This window comes from Monodon monoceros, unplaced genomic scaffold (genome assembly GCF_005190385.1).
Source record: "Monodon monoceros isolate NGI ecotype Baffin Bay Population unplaced genomic scaffold, NGI_Narwhal_1 Super_Scaffold_21, whole genome shotgun sequence".
Classification (NCBI taxonomy): Eukaryota; Metazoa; Chordata; class Mammalia; order Artiodactyla; family Monodontidae; genus Monodon; species Monodon monoceros.
In genome coordinates, this window is record NW_021703778.1 from 128,877,169 (window position 1) to 128,899,565 (window position 22,397).

The window sequence follows — 22,397 nt, forward strand, 5'->3', positions numbered from 1 at the left end:
ACAAAGCAAATAATATTCAGAGGTGTAGCATTAAGAGTAGGTTAAAATATGGATGTGAGAATTGTTACAAAAGGTACTGGATGATCAAATCACTGGTTTCAGCCCTACCGATAATTGAAGACACTGCTTATCCAGCTGCCCCAAAGTGGGAAAGGCTTGGACAAGGCTGTCAGAGCGGCTGAGACAAAAGAGGTTTCTGTTAGTAGTAGATGAGCAGCCAAGATGTACAGGAACTATACAGGGGGTGGGAGAGTCCAAGGGAGGTTCTACCGAGTATGGCTTGACAGTTCTTTTTTTAAACTTGCCGATGCAGGACATGCTAAGTTAAAACATCTAAACTGTTGCTTAGTTACTGCAACACAGAAAAATCCCAAGTACTAAACTTAATGAATACCTGGATCCCTTCTTGACTGCGCAAAGAAATCTTTACTAAAAAAGCCCAAACTACATGACTTAACGATCAGGACTCAGTACTTGGGCTCTTTATAGAAGGGGGATGAAGAAGATTAATGTAAACTAGGAGAAGCCTGTTGACAAACTTCACAAGACTTCTTATCTGAAAGGTGGTAACAAGTCTCCACCTCTGGCAAGTCCGTAATAGAAATCTGATCAAATTCTAGAATGCAGTTTTTCATGGTTCAGTGAGCAGCACAATTGCTAGGGATTCAAGGGCAGAGTTTTTAGTTTTGAGCTCAGCCTGGCAGTGTGATTTGGTACAATTGACTAGCTTCCTGTGCTGATTTACCTTATCTATAAAACAGATAATAATGCTCAAAATACTCAAAGCACCAGGAGGAAAAAATGGAACATTCTTTCTTGGAGGGATTCTATTTAGTGTATTAGCATTAACTAAAAGATTACATATCTAATATATAGTATCACTGTTAATGCTTTTTAAAAAAATCAGATTGTCAAGCTTGAAGGCTGAAATTTACACAATGTGATGATATAGTTATTAAACACAAAGATTGCCTTATAAGTGGCCATACATGCCAGTTTGCCTGGGACAACTCTGGTTTATATTGTCCAGGCGTAATTATTAACAGTACCCTCCTTGCATTCTCAAAAGTGTCCCGGATTTATGGATAAATTATATGGTTATCTTAACTATAACAAAATAGAATGCAAGTGAAGATTTTCCATGTTTGTTTCCTGAGATAAAAAACATCCTAAACATGTTTTAGCATAGAATTAACCTTTCCTTCACATATATTATCTAGGGTGCAACTTATACTGCATCTTAAAAAGGTGAAGAAAAATATCCCTGTCACTTAATTGCAGCCACAATTGTCTTCAGAAAATCCCCAAAGAAGAGAGCACATTCTAGTCCTAGAACAGGAAGCCATGCCTTTTTTAAACAGAGAAGCTAGATAGAGAAGGGGAGATGGGAATAAGGCTTCCTACTTTTCTGGGCATCTGTCCAAAGGTTCTTGCCTCATAGCCTCAAATGTGTTTTTTTCCCCCCGTTCTGAAAGCAATTTCCCTTAAAGCTCCAAGTTCTTTCCTAACTTAATCTTCTCACAAACTCAGTAGCACTGAAAATCATGTCCAATTTTGGGGGTCTTTAGCTGCTACATACAAACATCACTAAATCTCTGGGAGAACTGCATTTCATTTCCTCCAGTCCTGGGCTGACATGAGTGTTTCTAATTCACAATAATGGTGGAGGGGAGGGGACAGTGAAATTATTATTTCATAGGGTCCGTTAGTGGCAGGAAATAAATGATGAAAACTTAAACCATTTCAGAAATATCTGTTGGCTGTAGTAATAGTTTTCCATTTTTTGCTATTTAAGCACATTTTTTAATACTAGAACTTGGGACCTCCTGTAAGGATTCAGTGCTTCAGGGGTTGCCACGCTAGTCTTCATCAAGCTGTTGGTAGCATGTCTGCTGCCACGACCAAGTTCTCAGAACGATCAAGTTCTCTCACATGGCTGCATGGCGAAGTACTTGGAGTTGCTGGAAACGATGTTTCCTCGGTGCTGGTGTGCTAGCACACTCCCTCGTGCCTCCTGCAGTTTGAGTCCTGCCCTTTACCACAGGCAGCGGCTTCTTAGCTTAGCATTCCGACAGCGTTGCCCTAAAAGTACATGTCCCCCACGGTGGTAAAAATCAGTTTTGCATGTTGACCACAATTTCGAGACACATCTGTTCTCAGCACACTATTATGCTGCAGTGGTTGTGAAGGTAGAATCGGGAGCAGCTCACTGAAAACATCCGTTCGAATAGAAAGTGAAACCCCAAGATAAGTTTGAATACCCATTTGCTGCTAGTACCTTTCATAACAAAGTACTTGGGAATCACATCTGACTTACTCATCAGAAAATTATTGCTCTCAAACAGCCCATACTCTGTATAATGAAAAGCATATTAGCATTACCAGGGGGAGGGTTGGAAGGAGATGCAATTGGGATGGGTACATGGAGGACTTGTTAGAGTCTGATAATGTTCTATTGAGTGGGGTGAGGGCTGTACATGAGTATTCGTTCTATTTATTTAACTCCAAAGATATGTAATACTCTTTTGTATGTACAATTTACTTGTTAAAGCGTATGGGGCCTGAGCACCTAATAGTGAAAGGAAACCCCAGTTTCACCCAGACTCCCTTTGAGAAAGGTAGAAAGGCCAGGCTTCAGTGTGACTGATTCCTGAGACATGTAACAGTAGCATAGGGCTGTGCCTAGCGTCAGTTTTTCCTTTGTCGTCATAACTGAAGATCTCAATTGCTTTAGGAGACAGATGGTTGTCATTAAGAACACAAAACATAAAGGTTCTGCATAGTGGTCCATTCAGTCTAGCATCCAGGCTGACAATGACAACAAGAAATGTTCTGTGAAAGAGCATAACTGGTACCTAAACCCAGCACGAGACAAGTGGAGAGGCGATTAAAAGCATTCGATTTTATAAGGCATTGTGTTAGGCTAGTACAAAGAGAATCACAGAATAAATATAGCCCCTCCCACACAGGAGGAGATGATAGGGATGGCATGCTCCATGGTGATATTAGGATAAGTGGAGAAAAACGAGGAAAACACAGACTGAGGATGAAGTGGTGCAGGAGCGTGTAAAGAGCACAGGTTCTGGAACCTGACCAGCCATATATACCGCTTACTAGATATGTCACATTGGGTGAGTTACTTAACCTCTTGGTGCCTCCATTTCCTCAGCTATAAAAGGCGGATAACAATAATTCCTAACTCCATAGGGTTTTGAGAATTAAATGAAGTAATCCAGGTAAAGCACACAGTGCTTGATGTCATAACCACTCAACAAATGTGAATGTACCACGGGACCTGGACGGCACTTTTCTAGGTGTTAACAGTCTAGCAGAAGAAAGAGAAAAGTGAACAGGTCGTTTTCATTCGGTGTGATGTTCCCAATGCAGGAGGTGCAGATGACTCAGAAGACCCAAGCAGCACCTGAGAGTTAAGCGGCTACCATATTTTGAGCACTACAGCCTCCTAAGGGCTTGAATCACATTATCCCGTTGAGTCAGGGGGTAAAATTCATCTCTGTGAATGCAGAGCCGCATTCTTTCCCCTTTGCGATGCAGATCTCCATTAGTGATTCAAGGCATCTGGCACTTCAGAAAAAGTCCTGTCTCAGAGAAAATGAATACAAGAGGGAGACTGTCCTCACCTCCAGCCTGTTTGCCCCTGGCCACATTTTCCTAATCACATCCATACTCTGTTTGAAAGCAGCTGACTTTGGGGTAGGCTAAGGAATGGTTATGTGAGTAAGTTTCCGGAGGGATGCGAGGCAAGCAGCTACTCTGGGGAGGAGCTGATTGAAGCTGCTTGAGTGTAACTATTCTACCACTGAGGAGCGGGTAGAATAGAGCCCGTGTTCCCAACATTCCAGAGAACAGCTAGCCCCACCCTGGAACGGCTTTCCCAGCATTATTTCCCAGTGACGTCAGCAGCATACCTGCGAACACAGCTTGTTTCATGGCTGCCCACAGCTACACCATTCCTTCTTGCTGGCCTTTGGGAGTACACAAGACCTATTCATTACAGAGTCTCAGGCCACTAGGAACTCTGGACACCTCATTTTTAAACAGAGAGCCCTGCTTTTCCAAGGCTCCTTTGCTCCAGATTACATGAGAGACTTTAGCCCATATACAGGGATGCCAACTACTACTTTGATCAGGGAATAGATAAGAGAGGCATTTCTTGGAATGAATACGGGAGGATCTGAGCCTCGGATAAAGGGAATTGAGAAGACTTTGACCTAAGACAGAGGAAGACGGAACGGTCCTAACTTAAATGAGCAAAAATGTATCAGCACATAGAGTTTTTCATTCAACTGGTATTTTTAAAAAATTATTTATTTTATTTATTTATTTTTGGCTGTGTTGGGTCTTCATTGCTGTGTGCGGGCTTTCTCTAGTTGCGGCGAGCAAGGGCTACTCTTCGTTGCAGTGCGTGGGCTTCTCATTGCGGTGATTTCTCTTGTTGTGGAGCACGGGCTCTAGGCTTGCGGGCTCCGTAGTTGTGGTACACGGGCTTAGTTGCTCCGCGGCAGGTGGGATCTTCCCGGACCAGGGCTCGAACCCGTGTCCCCTGCACTGGCAGGTGGATTCTTAACCACTGCACCACCAGGGAAGTCCTCAACTGGTATTTTTATTAACCACTTGCACTGTGCCATGTGCCAGTAATTCAACAGTGAACTAGTCAGTTTCTGCTCTCACGCAGCTCACAAGCTAGTGGCAGAGACAATCATTAGATAACATTAATTGCACTTGTGATAAGTGATGGGGAGAGAAGCATAACCTAGTTTGTAGGAGCCAAGTAAAGCTCGCCAGAGGAAACAACATTTGAACTGCCATCTGAGGGGTGAGCAGGATTTAGGCAGGAGACAAATTGGGAGAAGGGTGCCAGGAAGACAATATAAGAGGGGCAAGAAGGCAGTCCTTGAGTGCAGGGAGGGAGGGAGGGCCGGGAGTGGGGGTACCTGCCTCCATGTTGACGGTGCTGGGGCAGAGGATGTGAAATGGAGCACACACAATAGGGTGGAAGCCTTGTGATCGGCTCTACTTCTTTCCCCCCGTTTTGTCTACTAGATTAAGTCAGCTATCTTCCTATTGACAAATGCAGAGACTCCAATAAACTCAGTTTCAAGTCTTTAGAATCCCTTGACAGTCCAGGGTAACCATACCAGGGAGATCCTTTTCATAGAGATCTGGGTTCCCTGAGGTCTCATTAAACTAGTATTTTCCCAGCCTGGTGGAAGAGGAGGTCTTCAGTTTTATTTGTTTGTTTGTTTCTTAATTTCTTCAACTTTATCTTTTTATTTATTTATTTATTGGCTGCTTTGGGTCTTTGGTTGCTGTGCCCGGGCTTTCTCTATTTGCGGTGAGCGGGGGCTGCTCTTTGTTGAGATGCGCAGGCTTCTCGTTGCGGTGGCTTCTCTTTGTTACGGAGCACAGGCTCTAGGCACACAGGCTGCAGTACTTGTGACATGTGGGTTCAGTAGTTGTGGCGTGCAGGCTCTAGAGTGCAGGCTCAGTAGTTGTGGCGCACGGGCTTAGTTGCTCCGCGGCACGTGGGATCTTCCCGGACCAGGGATTGAACCCGTGTCCCCTGCATTGGCAGGCGGATTCTTAACCACTGTGCCACTAGGGAAGTCCCCATAGATTTATTTCTAACCCGGAAAAGCTGAAGTCTATATAAGGTACACAAGGGAATTTCAAATCAACTGCTTAGTCTATGGCTGCCTTAGGAAACATCTACATTTCCCAGCCCTCTTTAAGGCCTTGCGCAGAGCAGTCCCCTAGGGGGCATTTCCCAGGATGTGTTCTATAGAACACTAATTGCTAGATATATACCTCGAGTAGAGTTCCATGGGTCAGTAAGTTTGGGAACACTACGAAAGGTACCCCTACATGAGTGTGTTAAGGCACTAACAGGTCCTGCAGTAAAGAAACCCAATAGTTCCCACGTGTATTTAACTACAGGAACTTTTTGTTTGAAAAATTATATTTCTATGGCAAGACTACAAGAGGGTATTGCTTATTTTTTTAAGATTTATTCAGTGTACACCATGTCCAAAGTAGGTGAGTGTGTCACAGAGAGATGAAGGAATAACAGATGGGGAGAGTTTAGTATATTTGATGTATAGTTTTAATATATTTAATTCTGTAGACGATAAGAAATGTATGGATAAACTCATAAGATACATCAAGTAAAGGTCAGAATTAGTAAATAGAACATGTGTGGGTTAAACATTGATGAAAAAGGGCTAGAAGAACCAAGAGTACATGAGGTAATAAACATACATGAGGGGCGCCTGGGCACTAAATATTCAACGATACATTCAATATCAATATTCATGAGTCCTTAATTCAGCCACCCATTAGTGATACCTAGTCTGGCTCCATGTACCCTTCATGGCTGTTCAACAGACGATTTGACAAGCTACAACTGTGGCTATAACTTCATGTCTCCAACAGAGCAAGTATGTATCACTGACATAGGACCCCCTAGCTCGAACCTCAACTCTAGTCTTTATATCTGCATTGCCAGCAAGCACGGAAAGCTGATACAGCACAGAAAGAGAAAGATAGAAGTCCTATGAACATAGCACACCCCAGGATTTCAGTAGCACAGTCCTATCAATTCCACTGGTCCCTATCCTAAGTGTTTGTTTAACTTAGCCATTTCCACTCCCTTGTTTCTCACAGTGTGTTTTACATTGACTTAATAAACTTTGCGATCCAAGCATTTCGATTTGGTGTGTGATCTTTTATATTCCATGAACCCCGGGAGAGCTTGCCTAGTAGTGTATTTAGAGGCTACTATTGGATGAAGGTAATTTTCCACATAACAGAGTGACACACATAGATTTTTTAAAAATTAGCTAATCTAGTCAATAGCATTGGTAAACCTAGGCTAGATTGATCAGGAAAAAGAAAAGGAAGAAAACACAAATTACCAATATTAGGAATGAGAGAGAGGACATTTCTACACATTCTGCAGATACTAAAAGAATAAGGAAATATCAACAACTTCATGCCAATAAATTCAACAACTTACATGAAAGTGACAAATTCTGTGGAAGACATAAACTATCAGTGCTCACTCAAGATGAAATAAATAATCTAAATAGCCCTATCTTTTAAAGAAATTGAAGTTGTAGTTTAAAACCTTCCCATAATTGTACAGCCGCTTGGAAAACAGCCTGGCAATTTCTTCAGAGGTTAAACCCAGAGTTACCATATGACCCAGTAATTCCACTCCTAGGTATATACTCAAGAAAAATGAAAACATATGTCTACACAAACAACTGTACACAAATGTTCATAGCAACATTATTCGTAATAGCCAAAAAGTAGAAAAACCCAAATGTCAATCAACTGATAAATAGATGAACAAAATGTGGTATATCCATACTATAGAATATTATTCAGCCATAAAAAGGAATGAAATACTGATATACGCTATAACAGACAAACCTTGAAAACATGCTAAGTCAAAGAAGCCAGTCACAAAGGACCACACTGAGTATGATTCCATTCATATGAAATGTCCAGAATTAGCAAATCCGTAGAAGTAGATTGGTGGTTGCCAGGGCCTGGGGACAGGGGGGAAGTAGGGAATGACTCCTAATAGGTACAGAGTTTCTCTTTGGGGTAAAGAAAATGTTATGGCATTTTGATTGCAGTAATGGGTGCACAGCTCTATAAATATAGTAAAATCCACAGAATTGTACCCTCTAAAAGGGTAAACTTTATGCTCTATGAATTATGTCTTAGTAAAGCTATTATTAAATCAATCTATGTAATTCACCATATTAAAGACTAAAAAGGAAAAAAAATCATAATTGTATCAGTAGACACAGAAAAATACTTGGCAAAATCCAACATCAATTCTTGATTAAAAGAAAAAACCTCTTAGCAAACTAAGAATAGAAAGGAACTTCCTCAACCTGTTATAGGGAATCTATAGCTAACATCATACTAAATGGTAAGAGACTGAATGCCTTCCCTCTAAAATTAGGAACAAGGGAAGGATGTCTGCTTTCATCACTTCTATTTAATATTGTACTGGCTCAAGCCAGTATAATAAGGCAAGGAAAAGAAATAAAAGACAATCAAATTGAAAAGAAAGTAGTAAAACTATTCATAGAGGACATGATCGTCGATGCAGAAAATCCTATGGAGTCTACAAAAATAGCTTATAAAAATAATAAGTGAGGTTAGCATGACTCCTGGATATAAGTTCAATATATAAAAATCAACTGTATATCAATATATTAGCAAACAACTGAAACCTGAAATTAAAAATCGTACCATTTACCCTAGTACCAAAATTGTCAAATGCAGAGCAATAAAATTGACAGAAGTGCATGTCCTGTACACTGAAAACTACAAAATATAGCTGAGAGAAATTAAAGGAGACCTCAATAAATAAAGAGCTACTCTATATTTGTGGACCAGAATACTCAGTATTGTTAAGATGTCAATTCTCCCTGAGTTTACATATAGATTCAATGCTATTCTAATCAAAACCCCAGCAGGTTTTTTGTATAAAACTTGACAAGCTAATTCTAAATTTTATTTGAAAATGAAAAAAAATCTAATAGCTAAACAACTTTGGAAAAGACACGGTAATCAAGACAGTATAGTATTGGCATGAAGACAGATCACTGGGGGAAAAATAGAGTGTGGAAACAGACCTACACATATATGGTAAATTGATTTTTCAACAAACATGTAAAAGTGATTTAGTAGAGAAAGGATTGTCTTAACAGTGCTGAAATATTGCCTATCCAAGGGGGAAAAAAAACTACTTTGATTCATATCTCACACCATACACAAAAATTAACCTAACATTTATAGACCTACATGTAAAACTTAAAACTATAAAACTTCTAGAGGAAAACATAGGAGAAATGTTTGTGACCTTGGATCATAATACCAAAGGCATGACCCATAAAAGAAAAAATTGATAAATTGTATTTCTTTACAATTAAGAATTTCTGTTCTTTGAAAGACAGTGCTAGGAGAATAATAAGACAAGTTACAGACTTCAAGAAAATATTTGTAAGTCACATAAAGGATTTATATACACAATATATTTTTAAAGTCTCAAAACTCAAAAATAAGAAAACAAAACCCCATCAATATTGGGTAAACAATTTGAACAGATAATTCATCAAAAAGATATATGGGGCTTCCCTGGTGGCGCAGTGGTTGAGAGTCCGCCTGCCGATGCAGGGGACACGGGTTCATGCCCTGGTCCGGGAGGATCCCACATGCCGCGGAGCTGCTGGGCCCATGAGCTGTGGCCGCTGAGCCTGCGCGTCCGGAGCCTGTGCTCCGCAATGGGAGAGGCCACAACAGTGAGAGGCCCGCGTACCGCAAAAAAAAAAAAAAATTATATATATATATATATATATATATATATATATGGCGAAAAAGAGCACATTTTAAAATGCTCAACATCATTACTCATTAGGGAAATTAAAATTAAAATCATAAAGAGATACTACTACATACCTATTAGAATATCCAAAATTAAAAAGACTGATCATACCAACTATTGTCATCAATGTGGAGCAGCTGGAACTCTCATATGCTTCTAAGGGGAATGGAAAATGGTACAACCACTTGGAAACTAATTTGGCAGTTTCTTGAAAAATTTAACATTTACCTACCTTATGACCCACCCATTCTACTCCCAGGAGAAACATAAGTTTGTGCCCATATAAAGACTTGTACACAAATGTTCATAGTAGTTTTATTTCTAATATTCCAAAACTGAAACAACCCAAATATCCATCAGTAGGTGAGTGGATAAACAAATTGGGGTATATCTACCTAGCATTTGATATACTCAACAGCGGAAAATTACTAAGCAACTGATAGATACACTCAACAATATAGATGAATTTCAAAATAATGCTGAGTGAAAGAAGCCAAAAAAATAGTGCATACTATATGATTCCATTTATATACAATTCTAGCAAATGCAAGCTAATCTGTAGAGACAGAGAGTAGATAGTGGTTGCCTGAGGACAAGTAAATGGATTACAAAAGATATAAGGAAACTTTGGGGGGTTATGGATATGTTCATTAACTTGATTATGGTTTCACAGATGTGTACCTGTTAAAACTTATGACATTATATACTTTAAACATGTACAGTGTATATTACATCTCAATTACTTCAATAAAGCTGCTTAGGGAATTCCCTGGTGGTCCACTGTTTAGGACTCCGAGTTACCACTGCAGGTGGCGCAGGCTCGATCCCTGGTGGGGGAACTAAGGTCCCACATGCCTCGCGGCAAAGACAAAAAAAAAAAGAGTAGAAAGATCAGAGAATAGAGTTTTCCAAAATAAATGGAGTACTTACTTAAAAAATAATAGCCAATATTTATTGAACATTTTTAAACGCCAAACACTATGCTAGTTAAGAGTTACTACCTCCTTTCATTCCCGGTAACTTTATGAGGGAGGTACTATTGTTTCCATTAAGTAGTTCACTCAGATTACACAAGCCAGTGAGATGCTAAGCCAGTATGTGAACCCTGGACCATTTGACTTCACTACCTACAATCATAACCCCTTGATAACATGATTCCAGGAGGCCTTCAAGGAATTTAAAGTCCAGGGGAGACAGAGACACCACCCCTCCCCAACTACAAGAGAATAACTGAAGGGGAAAGAAAGAGAAATTTTAGTAAAGCTGAAACTAATCTCTTGCAAGGTTCTAAACCAGACCATTGGCACTGCATGGGTAAGGCTCTAGATACAGAGTCATGGTGCTTCTATAGGGCCACTGGAGAAGAAAGGGGCTGGCAAAAGATGGGAAGCCTCTATGTAGACCAAAGGAGATTGGGCTGTGCACACTCGGTGCAGGCAGTCCCACCAGGCAGGGCTCCCCCAGTTTCTGCCCAAGTTAAAGACAGTCAGAAGCAACTGAGCAGACATTGCCTTATCCCACTTCAGGAGTACCAAGAGAGGTGTTTTTTTTGTTTTTCTGTTTTGTTTGTTTTTTATTAATTTTTACTGGAGTATAGTTGCTTCACAATGTTGTGTTAGTTTCTACTGTACAGCAAAATGAATCAGCTATACATCTACATATATACCCTCTTTTTTGGATTTCCTTCCCATTTAGTTCACCACAGTGCATTAGAGTTCCCTGTGCTATACACAGTATGTTCTCATTAGTTGTCTATTTTATACATAGTATCAATAGTGTATATGTGTCAATCCCAATCTCCCAATTCCTCCCACCACCACCCCCACCAAGAGAGGTTTTTAATTGAAAGACCTCAGATTTAGAACTTCGGGTGAGTCCTTTCACTGCTCAGTATTCCTACTTCCTCATCTCTAAGATGGGAAAGTTGAACTAGGTGTTGCTGTGGTTCCTTCTAGGTCTCACATGCTCTGTCCCAGCCTGTTATTATGGTTTTCCCAAAGAGTATGAAGGCTCTGATGGCCATCCATGAAGTGTTTAGTAAGGTGACTTGACTTCTCTCAGCAGCTCTGCTGGTTACAGGGAAATGTACTGCGATTACAAAGCAGCATCATTAAATGACTAAAAAGGAAAATCATTAACTTCAGATGCCTTTATATTATTAGTTACTTTTCTGATTACCAAAGTAACAGAGGTGAATTATAGACATTTAAGAAAATTCAGACTGTGAGGAAAGAGTTAACACAGCAGGTCTGGTTGCCTACTCCCTACCTGTCTTTAAGGACCCATGATTAACCCTTGGCCAACCGCTGGGAATGTGGGCTTAGAGTGTTCTTTTTGTTAGTGATTGATGGGTTTCTTATACACGCCTGGAGCAATGGACTGTGTCATACCTGCTTGTCAGGTTGCTTTGCACAAACATCAAAATCTACGATCTGCACCTGGTTTCATTATTAAGGTCCTGAGTTTCGGTTGTCATGGTTGGTTGCATAACAGGATATACCTATGTGACCAGCTCCCCATAAAAGCTTTAGACTCTGAGACTCAAACAGCTTCTATGGGCAAAGACATTTCACACGTGTTCATAGTCAACAGTAAGAGAAAGAGTACTCCCGTGTGACCTCCCGGAAGGAAGGACATCGGAAGCCTGTTTTGAACCTCTCTGGATGCCATTAATGCATGTCTTTCTCCTGCTGCTTTTACTCTGTACCTTTGTTATCATAAATCCCAGTGAGTATATAACCTGCTATTGGGTCTTATGGATCCTTCTGATGAATCACTGGAGGAAACACAAATATATCTATGTATATATTTATGTATATATTTAAAAATAACTATGTATATAGATATATTTAAAACCAAAATCCCTCCACCTAGATATAACCATCTGGCTAACTTTAAAAACAGGTTTTGACTGCACGAAGGTGGCACGTAAGGCGAAGAAGGAAGCCCCTGTCCCTCCCAAAGCTGAAGCCAGAGCAAAAGCTTTGAAGGCCAAGAAAGCAGTGTTGAAAGGCATCCACAGCCACGAAAAAAAGATCCGGACGTCACCTACCTTCCGATGGCCCAAAATACCGAGGCTCAGGAGGCAGCCCAAATATCCTCGGAAGGGCGCCCCTAGGAGCAACAAGCTTGACCACTACGCCATCGTCAAGTTCCCCCTGACCACTGAGTCAGCCATGAAGAAAATAGAAGACAGCAACACACTGGTGTTCATTGTGGATGTCGAGGCCAACAAGCACCAGATTAAACAGGCTGTGAAGGAGCTCTATGACATTGACGTGGCTAAGGTCAACACCCTGATCAGGCCTGATGGAGAGAAGAACGCATATGTTTAACTGGGTCCTGACTATGATGCTTTGGATATCGCCAACAAAATTGGGATCATCTAAACTGAGGTCAGCTGGCTAATTCTAAATACCAAAGTTTTCCCTATTAAAAAAAACAGGTTTTGACCTACTAAATCATCGTGTGAAACTCCTTCTAAATTGTCAGAAGGCAAACAAAACTGCTACCTGATGATAAGTTGTATTGTGGCGTGAAGATAAAATTTTATGGAAGCCCCATATTAAGACTTAAAAGAATAATTTTGCTGTTTTAAATAATTACCAAGATTTATTGTACTTTGCTTTTATGACATAATAATGGCTTAGTCCATTAAATTGGAATCCAACTTTTAAGCTTGATTGGGTTCTGATGGGAAGAAACAGGGCACTCTATAAGAAATTGCTTTATAATATCCCCCAGGAACAGGTAGTGAAAAGCAGAGACTGCCTGTACAGGAGAGTTTGGGGAGACAAGGGGGGAGATGGGACCCTGCCATGTACCCCTCACTCAGTAAATCCCCTTCTTTGACAACTCCCCTCAATAATCTTAATAATAATAACTAACATTTACTGAGTACTTACTCTGAGCCAGACACTATTCTACGCACATTTTGTCTTATTTAATCTTCATAATAGCCTATTCAGTAAATATTACTATTCTCTCTTTTATACAAATGAAGAAACCAAGGCTAAATATAATTGAGTAGCTAGTTCATGAAGCTAGTACGTGAAATGGGACTGGAACTTAAACCTGAACTCAGAAAGTCACCTGCTATATACTTCGTGTCTCTTTACATTCAATATATTCAAATGAGATGTCACTGATATAAAATGGAATTCGGACTAGGTTTTGCATCAGTCAGGGTTCTCCATGGAAACAGAACCAACAGGAGATATATACACACACACACACACACACACATATATATAATATACACACACACATACATACAGTTGAAACGCTTGAACAATGCAGGTTTGAACTGCGTGGGTCCACTTTTACCTGATATTTTTCAATAGTAAATACTACAGTACTACACAGTCTGTGGTTGGTTGAATCCGTGGATGTGGAGGAACTATGGATACGAGGGCTGACTATATACTGGATTAAACTGCACACTGTTGAAGGGTCAACTGTATACACACACACACACACACACACAGAGTTTTATCTTAAGGAATTGGCTCACATGATTGTGAGGACTGACAAGTCTGAAATTCGTAGAGCAGGCTGGCAGCCTGGAAATTCAGGGAAGAGTTGATGTAGTATTGAATTCAAAATCTGCAGGCTGGAAACACAGAGTTCCTATGTTGCGGCCTTGAAGGAGAAATTATTTGGGAAACTTCAGTTTTTGCTCTTAAGGATAAGGCCCAGCCACATTCGGAGAGTAAAAAAAGGACTGATTTAAATGTTACCCACACATAAAACTAACCATCATAGTTGTGATCTTTCGTCTTTGAAGAGGAAAGGAAGGGTGGATCCCCAAATGTGATTTATCCAAGACTAGCCCCAAGATGAGTCTGCTCCCAAATGAACAACCAGCCCCGTGTCACAAGCCCCTCACCCTAGCCACAGTCATGCAAGTGTGGCCTTGGCCAGAAGAGGGCACTGCCATCCACTTGTGTGACTATCTGCTTGGGAACCAATAGGGTGGAAGAGGTTTTGACACGACTTTCAATTAATTATTAATTTTTACAGCCCCTGAGTTAGCATAGTACAACCTTTGGGAGAATAAATGGCTGTGAACTTTTAGCGTCACTGTGAGACCAAAGCACCTCCCTGACATTACTCAAACCTGACATTCAATAATGCAAGAGGGTGTGGAATGCTCGTGTCCTTTGGCTTTCCTGGTGCCTTAAAACTGGTCCAGCTGGGCAGAGTCAAACCAAACAGATTTTCCAGATCAGGACAACTCAGGGTGATGCAGAGGAAACAAAGAAGTTGGGCATTTGGGGACTGAGGAAAAACTGGGAGGACCCCTGGGGCTCCAGGCAGGTGAGGAATCTTCTGGTAACATACAGAGGAGGACAGGCTTGGGAGGTTACTCTGTGTCTGGGTTTGAGAGAATAATGTCACAGGCCCCTCTGGCAATACCACTCTGTCTAGCAGAGCAGTTAATCTAATCTCTGGATTCTTCATTGGAAACGGAAATTCACATCAGTATAGTTGTTCTTTAGTTCTCATTAATAATTAAAAGTCTCCCTCCCCTGCTTCCATGTTAATGACAGCTTCCATTCATGCAGCTTGAGACTTTGCAGAGGGCTTTCCTACCCACAGCAAGGAATAGAGCAGGTACTGATTATTTCCAGTTTACAGTTGAGGAAACACAGAGGGTGAGTGGTTTACTCTGGCTCCTCTGTAATCCAAGCCTGGGAGGTGACCAGAGGTCTGGGGCCTGATCTTAGCCCTGTGCTCTGTCCCCTATCAATACTACATTCCTGGGCTTCCCTGGTGGCGCAGTGGTTAAGAATCCGCCTGCCAATGCAGGGGACACAGGTTCAAGCCCTGGTCCGGGAAGATCCCACATGCCGTGGAGAAACTAAGCCCGTGCGCCACAACTACTGAGCCTGCGCTTTACAGCCCGCGAGCCACAACTACTGAAGCCCATGTGCCACAACTACTGAAACCCACACGCCTAGAGCCCCTGCTCCGCAACAAGAGAAGCCACCGCAATGAGAAGCCCGCGTACCGCAGCAAAGAGTAGCCCCCGCTCGCCACAACTAGAGAAAGCCCACATGCAGCAACGAAGACCCAATGCAGCCAAAAATAAATAAATTTATTTAAAAAAAAAAAAAACCCACAACATTCCTAACTCTCGCCACTGTTGTTTCCAAAGTCTGTTAAAAGCTGAATGTAGGGCTTCCCTGGTGGCGCAGCGGTTGAGAGTCCACCTGCCGATGCAGGGGACACAGGTTCGTGCCCCAGTCTGGGAAGATCCCACATGCTGCGGAGCGGCTGGGCCCGTGAGCCATGGCCGCTGAGCCTGCGCGTCCGGAGCCTATGCTCCGCTCGCAACGGGAGAGGCCACAACAGTGAGAGGCCCGCGTACCGCAAAAAAAAAAAGCTGAATGTATGCAAACCCTGTGACTCAGCAATTCCACCTGTAGGAATGTATACAGCAGAAGTGGGTGCCCACAGGCACCAAAAGGTATGTGCAAAACTATTCATAGCAACATAATGTGCAATAGCCCCAAATGAAAACCAACCCCAAATCCCACCAACATAGAATGGATAAGTTGACTGTGGTATACTTCTATCATGAATTCCATGTGGTAATGAGAATAATGAACAGAATCTATGCAAAATGTGAATAAATTTCACAAATATATATAAAGTTCAAAACAGTCAAAATTAATATAAAGTGTTGAAAGGTTAGTGCTTATACCTCAAAGGACTAGTAAATGGGAGGGGGGGATACAGGGGTCTACTGGGGTGCCAATAATGTTCTATTCCTTGACCTAGGTAGGAGTTATGTGGGTGACATAGGTGTGTTCACTTTGCACAAATTCACTAAGCTGTATGTTTATAATTCATGCACTTTTCTGCATGTAAGTTACACTTCAATGAAAAGCTTTAAAATCCTGATTTGTCTAAATAAATTACTTTTGCATGAGCAACTTTAGTACTGCTCAAACGTAGCTCATCCCTGATTAAAGCAGACTTGTTTGTTGCTCTGCTCTGACAGTGACCACACCACCATTCCCCAGAGAGTTCCCAAAGGGTTGAGAGAGCAGGTCAACATCTGCCTTTGCAGTTGTGCGTGCAAGAATACATTTCAGGAGGCTGCCACATGGGAAGTTCAGCCCCTGCCTCCACTGCTACAAACATATGTTCATTCTGTGTGTCCAGAAAGTAAAAAAGAAGGAAACACGCAAGCAGGATAAGCCAAACACAGCAAACATCTCCCCCAAATGGCAAAGCTCCCCGGCCTGTCCCATTTTTAACAGCCAATGACACTAGCACTATCTTGCAGGAAAAACAAGAACTCTAACCCCAGCACCCTAAAGACGCAGATGGCACCTCTAGACAAGAGACCCAAAGCACAGGGCAGCAAACTGAAGCTGTTCAAAATTCCATGGTAGGGCCCGATGAAGTCATAAATGGAACCAGATTTCCTGTTTCCCAGAGTACAGCCTGCTTCTCATTAGCCCTTACTGCTTCTTACAGGACCAGGGGGCTTGAAAATCTTAAAGGACAAAAGTACAACAACATGTTAGATCAAGGACTGGCTATCTCCATCCATGGGCCAAGAACGTTTAGTCTAGGGCCACACACACACCATACTCCCTGGCTCCCTCTGCTGCTTTGGAGAGCTTCTAACACCACTTCAGCTCCTTGTATCTCCTATGTCAGTTCCCAGGGGCAAAAGAGTGAGGATCTTGAAAACCACTTTGATAGGCAGCCACTTTCAGACTTTCTCCAACTGGATTGCATTTGGAAAAGCTGGCCTTCTCTTCTTCCCTCCCAATGGTCAGAGGGACACTAGCCATACTTTTTGCACCTTTGCATGATGTGGTGGTGTTGTCAGAACTCTGGAAGCTGGGCCATAAGGTATTCTCGACCACAACAGCAGAAAAATAGGACGAGAGCAGAGGTCAGGACTGAGCCTGCTCGAGCTCCTCCAAAGCCTAAATGAGTACTGGCCGTAGCGGAGACACCCTAGGGTATGCATAGTTGAAGCCCAATGCCAGGAGTTTTCTGGCAGTGGCAACACTCAAAGTCAGGTAGATGGCACAACAACACGCACACAAATGAGTTCACTGCAGCACTGTCGTCAAAGAGAAAAATGTGAAGCATCCAACAACAAAATGTGTTACATTATATGATATCATTATATACAATGGATTATCATGCAGCCATGAAAAAGAATCAGGCAGCTCTATACTAACTAACACAGAAAGTGGTCTACACTTTAAAGTTAAATGGTAAAGGCAAGTTGGCGATAACTACATATAGCATGATTCCATTTATATATTTTAAAAATCCTGTATGCATACACATACAATCTCACGCACGCTAGCACTGTTAAATGATCTAGAAGGATACACACTTACCAGGTTACCTCTGGGGAAGGGAATGGAAGTAGGAGGTGAGGGGGAATCTTTCCAAATTTGCCATTTTTTGTTTCTATAGTATTTGTTTATGCTGTACCAGTAGCTCTATAGTAATTTTAAAAGCAATCTAAAAAACCAAGGCCATGGGAATAGGGTATGGAGGAGGCACATCTGATGGGGGTGGTCAGCACAGCCAGAGGCTTCTGTGGGTCAGGACCAAGGGCTGGGAAGCAGATTCACCCAGAATTTTGGGAGATGCTCCAAGCTCCTGGTTATGCATAACAGATTTTTCTCCTGTTTTCCCTCTTTGGGATCATGTGCTCTTGGTTCTCTTTGGGTCACTTCCAACCCAGGGCAGCTAGAGGAGAAGAGCCCCTCCCTAGAAAGGCCCAGGGAGGATGGCTGGGGACCATTTGGCCTGAGGCCTTCAGAGGAAACCTCCATTTCCTTGGGGTTCTTTTCCTGGGCCTTTGCCACCACCGGACAAGATCTCCAGGGGCTGAGGAAAAGGGCCCCCAGCACTTGGCCAACCTTTAGTCAAGCCTACTGTTGTTCTCTTGGGGAGGTTTTTTAAAAAATATAAGCCTCAAATATAGACATACACAGTGAAATATAGAATAAATGCTTTGTTATGTTAGCAAATGACCGATGCTGGGTAAAATGGAAATTTTCACCCATTCTGGAATGAGTGTAAATTGGTTTAAAGCCTTTCGAAAAGCAACTGGACAATATCAAGAGTCTAAAATATTTTCAGGGACTTTCCTGGTAGCGCAGTGATTAAGAATCCACCTGCCAATGCAGGGGACACGGGTTCGAGCCCTGGTCCGGGAAGATCAGACATGCCGCGGAGCGCAACTAAGCCCGTGCTCCACAACTACTGAAGCCTGTGTGCCACAGAGCCCTCAGGCTGCAACTACTGAACCTGTGTGCCGCAACTACTGAAGCCTGCACACCTAGAGCCCGTGCTCCATAACAAGAGTTATGAGAGTGAGAAAGTGAGAAAGTGAGAAAGTGAGAAAGAGTAGCCCCCGGTCCCCGCAACTAGAGAAAGCCCGTGCACAACAACAAAGACCCAGTGCAGCCAAAAAATAAATAAATAAAATAAAATATTTGCATACTATTTTATCCAGTAATAAAACTTCTGGAAATTTCTCCTAATGAAATACATAATGCCTCAAATAGGAAAACTTATGTGAAGATTGCTCTCATTGTTTCCTTTTATTATAGCTAAAAATTGGAAACAAACTAAATGTTCAACAAACAGCAGGTGACTGGTTAAATATGTGCGCTTGGGACTTCCCTGGCGGTCCAGTGATAAAGAATTTGGCTTCCAACGCAGGGGATATGGGTTCGATCCGTGGCCGGGGAACTAAGATCCCACATGCCGCGGGGTAACTAAGCGTGCGCGCCACAACTACTGAGCTTGCGCGCCTCAACTAGAGCCCGTGTGCTGCAAACTACAGAGCCCGCGCGCTCTGGAACCTGCGTGCCACAACTAGAGAAGAGAAAGCCCGCACGCCAAAACTAGAGAGAAGCTCGTGCGCTGAAATGAAAGATCCTGAATGCCACAACTAAGATCCCGCGTGCCGCAACAAAGACACGACATAAATAAATAAATAAATACATTGGATTATTTAAAAAAAAAAAATGTGTGCTGCATGCAACATTGCACAAAAATTAAAATTATAAAGAAAATTTGTAATAATAAGTTCAAACGTACTAGTGATGGCCTTGTAGCACTTTTTTTATACAAAAGTACTTTTGTACTTATATAAAAGCTCATTTCATAAGAAAGAATAAACATGTTCAGGCCTCATCCCAGTATAATTAAATCAGAAGCTCAGGAAGCAGGGCCTAGACATCAGAATTTTTTTATGTTTCCCCAGATGACTCTAATTGAAGCCAAGGGTGACAGAGAACCATTGGCTTTAGATCAAAGTGAGACCGCCCACTTCAGTTGTGGCCCAGTCCAGCTCAACTGGATGGAGTTCTACATGGGGTACTGAATGGCCTATGTTTCCCTGGCCTTGTCTCCAAATATAATGACTAGTGGGTTGGGTGGTGGCCCCCCACCCAGTAGGAGGCTAATCATACATTTGAGATTAGGGCCAAATAGCTTTACACTTTATCACAACCAGCAGGCCGGCAGACTCATTAGGAAGTAGATAGTTCAGATAATCTCAGTAAGATGCATGAGGTCAGAACAGGGTGCGAGGCATGGCAGAGGCAGATCCTCCACAGCTAGGCACCTGAGCTAAAGAGTTGGAACCAAATCCCGTAATGTATGTCATCTGTCGAGGGGGGGATGCAGCCCTACAGAGCCCCTGGCTGCCTGCCTGCTGGTGTCAACCTCCACACTCTTGCTAGCAGGGATAAAAGCAGAAAGCTTTAGAAGATTTGCCACTAGGAGATTCTGGTTTCTACAGGGCTCTTTAGAAGAAGCTGTGACATCAAATTTGCTGTTGGGCCAAAGGAAACAAATGAAAATTGAATAGGAGAGAGAAAACTCAGGAAAGGTAGACAGCAAAAGGGAACCATCAGCAGAATATAATGACCCCTTTATGGCATCCAGGCTCCCTGTTGCCTGTAATTCCACTATGAGATTAATTCCACTTGGGTTATTAAGAATTGCCCCTTCATAGCTGTCCTCTTTGAAAATGAGGACTCCTAAAAGGAATGACACTTTGATTCAGCAACAACTTAATGGAATTAGCTCATGATTTACTCAGCCAATTTGAATGCCTACTCTGGGTTTGGTACTGCACTGGGAACTGGGATACAGTGGAAGGAAGACCTCGTTAAAGTGACTAAGAAGACTCCATTTATTTTATTTATTTATTTTTATTTTTGGCTGCATTTGGTCTTTGTTGCTGCTGTGCACAGGCTTTCTCTAGTTGTGGTGAGCGGAGGCTGCTCTTCGTTGCAGTGCGCGGGCTTCTCATCGCCGTGGCTTCTCTCGTTGCAGAGCACGGGCTCTAGGCGCGTGGGCTTCAGTAGTTGCGGCACGTGGGCTCAATAGTTGTGGCTCGTGGGCTCTAGAGCGCAGGCTCAGTAGTCGTGGCGCACAGGCTTAGTTGCTCCGTGGTGTGTGGGATCTTCCTGGACCAGGGCTCGAACCTGTGTCCCTGCCTTGGCAGGCAGATTCTTAACAACTGCGCCACCAGGGAAGTCCCAGAAGACTCCATTTAATTCAGAAGTATCTACTGAACATGTCTTGTCACCGGACAGGGAGCTGGTGCTGAGACAGGAGGAAAACAACACTGTTACCTCCCTCAAGGAGCTTCTAACCTTGCTTGGGGAAATCCAAGCACACAAGAGACAAAACAAGCAACTGCTTGTTAAACTGCTAAGATAATCAAGGGCCAACATGAAGAGCGGAGCTAAGTGCCTTCATGTCAAATAGCCTTTTCAGAAACCCTCATGATTAAATCACACTAAGTCTTTTCATTAGGGAGCCTGGAAAATAAGCTATTATAACACCACTCTTTTCTAAATAGTAACACGAGTGTGACTTTCTGGTTCTGAGGCCTCACCTTAGTTTCTACCCTACACCCTACAGCTCTGGCTAGGCTGAGTGCTACTTAAAGGGAGTTATTCATTAAGCATTTACAGGGTGCACGGGGTCCACCCACTTTCTCTAACTGTGCCCCCAACTCTGGCCACTTGCCATGTCTTGGTGGTGGGCTGAGTGGTTTCACATTGACTAACCACGCACAAGATACATGGTTTCTGTCTATCACAGGCATGCTCACAGGGCTCCAGCTGTCACTGGGAAGGGAGAACTGTGACTGTCGCCCAACTGGAGTAAGGAAGCAAGATTTAGGAACGGAGAAGTAGGTGTGGCTCAGAATCTAGCCATCAAGCAGGACCAGACAGGGAGACATGACCAAGTGTTGAGGTGCTGTGCCTTTTAATGTAACTATCATTAGTAAATTGTGTTATTCTGGACGTATATTCCAGGCCAGATATTCTTTGGAGCTGCGTCAAAAGTCCATTAGGAATGAGGAGTGTAGACTAGTGCAGGAACCGAATCAGCATCTAGCCTGTAGGAGGAGCAGACTCATTGGCACCAGAGATTGCAAAAGACTGGAAGAGGAACTGGAAATCAAATCTGGGATTGCCAAGGAAGAGCAGCACAACAAAATCTAAGTCCAGGCACTGAGGTGGCATGAGCCTTGGAGCGGGAGAGCCCAGAGTAGAGCACAAGATGAAGATGGGGGTTCAAAACCAGGGCAGCTAATTGATGTCTTCAGACTAAGTAAAATACTGGAACAGTGGTTGCCTCAGGTGGGTGGGGGGGGACTGACTGGGAAGAAACACGATGGGACCTTCTGAGAAGATACAGAGATGAATGTCCCCTATCTTGAAAGAAGTGTGGGTTATGTGGGTACAGCTATTTGTCAAAAGCCGTTGAACTGTATACTTAGGATTTGTGCATTTCAATGTATGTAAATTTTACCTAAAAAAACAGTAAACAGATCGAACCTTGGTTAGGTTTACTTTTAGTAGTGCTAGGAATTAGCAATTCTGAAACTACAAGCTGTATATTCTTGGGCACGAGGTAAGTGGGAGTCTGATTTCCAATTGTTGGG

The 22,397-nt window shown here is 42.5% G+C and overlaps 1 pseudogene; it reads left to right on the top strand.

Moving 5' to 3' along the window:
- Window positions 1-6,044: 6,044 nt before the first annotated feature.
- LOC114903909 lies at window positions 6,045-12,816 on the top strand (annotated as a pseudogene).
- The last annotated feature ends 9,581 nt before the right edge of the window (window positions 12,817-22,397 follow it).